Below are 6,000 nucleotides of genomic sequence, written 5' to 3'. Positions count from 1 at the left end.
TTTTTGAGGGGGGGCTGGATTTAAAGCTGGAAATAGAAGTTCTCCCCTTTCCCCTAAATAGTGTTTCAGGGGTTGACAGCCTCAGTGGGAAGCTCCCCTCATGGTCTACTTGAGACCCCACCTCCTGTTTTCCTGGTAATGCTAGACAAATAAATATCAGCTTTGCCACTCCTTGGATTCAAATTGCCAAATAAAAAGTGGAGAGGTGGGGGTGGGTGGGGCTGGTGTTAAACTCCCCTCTCAGCTCTCAGCCTTAGGTGAGACTAGCTGTGAGCTTGAGGCTAGCCAGGGCTACACAGTGTGACCCTGACTCAATAAATAAAGAAGTAAGAAGGAAAGTTGAAAGGATCTGAGCTTTGTTGAGATCCAGTGATCTCAACTACCACTCTGTTTTTCTTTTTGGTTTTTTAAGACAAGGTTTCTCTCTGTAGCGCTGGCTGTCCTGAAACTCGCTCTGTAGACCAGACTGGCCTCAAACTCACCGAGATCCATCCACCTGTCTCTGCCTCACAGAGATCCATCTGCCTCTGCCTCCGGAGTGCTGGGATCAAAGGTACTAGCCATCATGCCAGGCTGAGAAAGCTACTTCTTAGTCTACGCTCTCTAAGCTCCAGCTTTGTCCCTGACATGCTAAATTACCCAAAACACAACACAGGACTGTCCTCTCCTTTTGAAGGTAAATCCTGCTGCACCTATCACCTGGTAAGGGACTGCCCACCCAACCCGCTCCACAAAGCTGGTTGCCCTGAATCATGTTAGGGAAATGAGAGGAATAGGATATCCTTTTTTTTTTTTTTTTTGGTGGGGGGGTGTTTTGAGACATGGTTTCTCTGGGGCTTTGAAGGCTGTCCTGGAACTAGCTCTTGTAGACCAGGCTGGTCTTGAACTCACAGAGATCTGCCTGCCTCTGCCTCCCCAGTGCTGGGACTAAAGGCGTGTGTCACCACTGCCCAGCGGAATAATTACCCTTAATGGGACTTCCCGTCCCAGGAAGCTCTTCATGCAGACCCTTGTGGAGCTTCCATCATGAGGTATGGAGGCACTTTCCTGCTTTCCTGAGATATGCAGAAAATGTGACTCCTTCTTTTTCATCTTTGTCTTTCGGATGCTGGCCAAAGCCTGGGCATGCTTTCCCAGACAGCTGTGCTTTCTCACTTCCTCTCTGAAGTTCTCCATCTGCCACCATTTCTGCCATGCAGCAGCCCGCCCACTAGATAGTGCTGCTTGGACCAGATGGCTGCTTGGACCAAACTGCAACAGGCATGGCTTTCTCTCCTCGCCTTCTCTAGCTCCCTTCTGCTGAGATGCACAGCTTGCCTGCCCTGTTGTTTTTTCTTTCAAACTCTGGAATAATTGTTCTTGAATGTTTTAGTTTGCTCTCTGTTGCTGTACTAAACACTCTGAATAAAAGTAACTAGAGACAGGGCAGGGAACGGGAGGAGAAGAGGGAGGGGAAACTCTGGTCGGGTTATAAAATAAATGGAAAACATTTAATCAAAAAAAAAAAGGGTAACTTGGGAAAGAAAGAGTTTTATTTCTACTCACAGTCTGTCATTGAGGGAAGTCAGGGCAAGAACTCAAGCAGACAGCATGGAGGAACTCTGCTTGCTCTTGGGCTTCTGCTTTCTTAGATAACCCAGGCCCACCAATCCCAGCGGTGGTACCGCCCACAGTGAGGCTAACCCCACCTACATCAATTAACAATCAAGACTTCTAGCTAGGCACCAGTGGTGACACATACCTGTAATCCCTGCAGAGGCAGGTTATCTCTGTGAGTTCAAGGCCAGTCTGGTCCCTAGAACAAGTTCCAGAACAGCCAAGGCTACACAGAGAAACCCTGTCTCAAAAAACCAAAATAAATAAATAACATAACATAAAACAACCAAGACGTCTCCACAGACATACTCACAGGACAATCTGATCTAGAAATTTCTCTGCTGAGACTTTCCTCTTAGAGAACTCCAGAAATGGACTAAGAAGGAAGGTTGATGATCTCATTAGTTTTAATTGTTAATTTATCACAGCTTAAATCCTTCTGTTGGTGAGACTGAGAATCCAAAAAAGGAATTCCTATTTCTCTGGTAACAAAAGGGATGGATTATAATATTTTAGCGATATTTCAGATTACCGACTAATTTTCAATTTAACCAACAGTTTCTTTTCCCTCTTTGGGGATGATTTATTGTCACAATATTCAAACATTTAAAACTCACTTGTTATTTAGATTTAGGCTCGCATTCAGTCCAGACCGGCTTCAAACTATCACCAAGGATGACTTGAACTTCTGACCCTCCTGATTCCATCTCTGGAATTCTGGAACTCTAGGCCTTCACCATCAAGCCTGTCCTTGTCCGTTATGTCTTTCCTTTTATTATTGTGGTGTGTGTGTGTGTGTGATCTACGAATTGTGTATTTGTATGTGTCAGTGAGTGGGTGCATGTGAATGCCACAGAAGGGTGGGAGGTGCCCTGCTCTATCATGCCCCACCTTGTTCCCTGGGGACAGGGTCTCTCACAGATCTTAGAGTCCCTGTTTTTCAGCTAGGCTGGCTGGCCAACAAGCCCCATGGATCCTCCTGTCTTTCCTTGCCCCTGCTCTGTAATTGGAAGTTTCTGTCCTACCAACCTGCTTCCAAATAACCACACTGAGTCTTAATATTAATTATAAATGCTCAGCCGATAGCTCAGGCTTGTTACTAGCTAAATTTTACACTTACATTAACCCATCTTTCTTATATTTGCTTTGTCACGTGGCTCATGGCTTGTTACCTCATTTTCTACACATTCTGCTTTCTTGGGGGCTGGCTGACTGGTGTCTCCCCGACTCTGCACTTCCTCATCCCATCATTCCCAGTTTGGCTTTCCTGCCTAGCTACTGGCCTGTCAGCTTTGTATTAAGCAATGAGAGTAATATATATTCACAGTGTACAGAAGGACTATTGCACAGCACTGCTCCACCCCAGCACTGAAGTCATAGCCATTCCCTGCCTCTGTATGAATGTTGGGGATCTGAACTCGGGTCCTCATGCCTCTGTAGCAAGGTTTCTTGCCCAGTGAGCCATCATCCCAGCCCCAGTTATGTCTTAATAAAGCTGGATGGTAGGGAGAAATTAATACAAATAATTTAATTTAATAATAATTTAATACAAAGAAATTAATACAAATAAAGACAAGCAGCCCAATTTATAAAATGAATGAAAGAGGACCAAGGATGAGGCACATTTGATGGAGTGCTTGCTTAGCTCACAGATTTGAGCCCCAGTACCTACCATGTTGACGGGGATCAAACTGGTTAGGTTTTTGTCAGTGTGACCCAACTAGAGTTACCTGGGAAGAGGAAACCTCAGTTGAGGAATTACCTCCATCAGAGGTGTGGGTATCACTGTACAGCATTTTCTTGATTAATGATTAATACGGGAGGCCCCCAGTCCACGATGGACAGTGCTAACCCTGGGCAGGCAGTTCTGGGGTTCTATATGAAAGCAGGCTGAGCAAGCTATAAGGAGCAAGCCAATCAGCAGCACTCCTTTGTGGCTTCTGCTTCAGTTCTTGTCTTGAGTTCTTGCCTTGGCTTCTCTTGATGAGGCCCAGTGTCTTAGTTAGGGTTCTATTGCTGTGAAGAGACACCATGACCATGACAACTCTTATAAAGGAAAATATTTAACTGAGGTGGCAGCTTACAGTTTCAGAGGTTTACATGGAGTTGAGGGTTCTACATCTTTTTTTTTTTTTTTTTTTTTTTTTTTTCTTTGCGGAGGGTAAGGGGAGGTTTTCAAGACATGATTTCTCTGTGTAGCCCTGGCTGTCCTGGAACTTGCTCTGTAGACCAGGCTGGCCTCAGATTCACAGAGATCCGCCTGCCTCTGCCTCCTGAGTGCTGGGATTAAAGGTGATTGCCAGCACCACCTAGCAAGAATTTTTAAATTTGTTTGACCATTTCATACTTGTGTACAATGTAGCATGTTCATGTCACCCACACTGCTTCAAACTCCTCTAACATATCTCCCTTCAGACTTCATATAGTCTTTCCCTCCTCCTCTGCCTCCCCCTCCTTTTAATAAGCTGCTAAGTCTAGGTAGTGTTGCCCGTGTGCTCTTGGAAGTAGAGCCATCCACCAGCACTTGACAATGGTCACACCCCCGAAGAAAAATGAGTCCTCCTCTCCCAGCAGCCACTAACTGCCAACAACTCCTCAGCAAGGGGTGGGCCTCATGAACCCTCCCCTATCCAGACCGGAATGTTGAGTGACTTGATTTTGTATAGGCAACAATTGCTGCAGTGAGTTCACGAGTGTGACGGCGTGTCATGTCCAGATTAGTGCTTCGAGACCCTCCTCCCCAACCCCCAGTTTCCACGTTCTTCTTATCTACCCTCATGAAAGAAATGTTCTCCAGGCCTTGGAGATGTTGATTCGGATTCCCATTTAGGGTTGAGCAGTCAACAGTCATTTATGTCAACCCTTTTGAACATTTACGGGTCTGAACATTAATCACTGTCTGCCCAGGTCTATGGATAAAAACATAAATATTTAGAAGAAAGTTTGATGGGATGTCCATTTAGCAAAGCAACAGTAGGAAGTCTCTCCTAGGGTCTCTGACCTCCACAGCCACATGTTTTTTGGTTTGTTTGTTTGTTTGTTTAATCAAGTTTACAGTGCTAGACCTGAATTCCTGCCTGTGGAGAATGGCTCAAATGCAATCAGAAGTGGTTGGTTGCTCTAATAGTCAAGCCACTGTTGCACTAGTGAACACATCTTGCCTAGCAGGTCAGTAGTGTAGCATGCAGGTCTACCATCAGCCTGCATAGCACTTCCTTGCACTACAAAGGGTAACAGAGAGGAAGTTTCCAAGTCAGCTCCAGTTTGATTCTCAGTGTTCTACAACTAAAATGTGTGATGCCTACAACAGTAAGACCTTACCATCTTGATATGGTGGCTAATCAAAAGCAATGGCAATAGCAGGGCATAGTGGTGCGTGCCTTTTGTCCCCGCATTCCAGAGACAGAGGCAAGCATATTTTTGTGAGTTGGAGTCCAGTCTGGTCTACACAGTGAGTTCCAGGACAGCCAGAGCTACATAGTGAGACCCTGTCTCAAAAACAAAAACAAAGAAAAATAAAAGCAATGGCAATAACTTGTGCTGTTTTAGGGGTCTCCAGAGCCTTCCTGACCAATAACTTTCAGGAGGCATCCCATACCTGGCATCTAGATTTCTCATTTAATAATGCATGTCTTCTGAGAGAAGCATTGTACATCCAAGTAGGGTACTTCTCTTCAAACTCCTTTAATTTTTTTTAAATTAGCATACAAAGCAGTAGATTTCCATAAGCCTTTTTCATACATTCTTAGTTTGGTTAAATCATCCTTGCCCCTTCTGTGTCCCATCCATTGCCCCATCCTCTTCTATCTTTGTGTGTATGTGTGTGTGTGTGTGTGTGTGTGTGTGTGTGTGTGTGTGTGTGTACTCACACATGCTGCTAGTAATTGAAACTAAGGCCATATGTATGCTAAGTAGGCTCCCTACTCCCAAGTTAATTAGCAGGGAAGAAGTAAATTTTTGTTTTGTTTTGTTTTGTTTTGTTTTTTTGAGACAGGGTTTCTCTGTGGCTTTGGAGGCTGTCCTGGAATTAGCTCTTGTATACCAGGCTGGCTTTGAACTCACAGAGATCCCCCTGCCTCTGCCTCCCAAGTGCTGGGACTAAAGGCATTCGCCACCACCACCCGGGGAGAAGTAAATTTTATTCTTCCAGTTTTTCAGGATTATTTTGAGTATTTGCTCTGGGAATCAAACCCAGGGCCTAAAGCATGCTAAGCACTCTCCAGAGCTGATTCATATGCCTATCCGCAAGAAGACAGATTTGATGGACTGTTTGAAGGGTCTTAGGATGTCTTTGCAGATCAGAAGACATCGACAACATTTTCATAGAAAAGAGTAATGAGGCTGGGCATTGGTGGCACACACCTTTAGTTCCAGCACTCAGGAGGCAGAGGTAGGTGGATCTCT

Source organism: Cricetulus griseus, chromosome 4 (assembly GCF_003668045.3).
Source record: "Cricetulus griseus strain 17A/GY chromosome 4, alternate assembly CriGri-PICRH-1.0, whole genome shotgun sequence".
Lineage (NCBI taxonomy): Eukaryota > Metazoa > Chordata > Mammalia > Rodentia > Cricetidae > Cricetulus > Cricetulus griseus.
The sequence above is the reverse complement of the archived record's forward strand: the minus strand, read 5'-3'. Positions refer to the sequence as shown.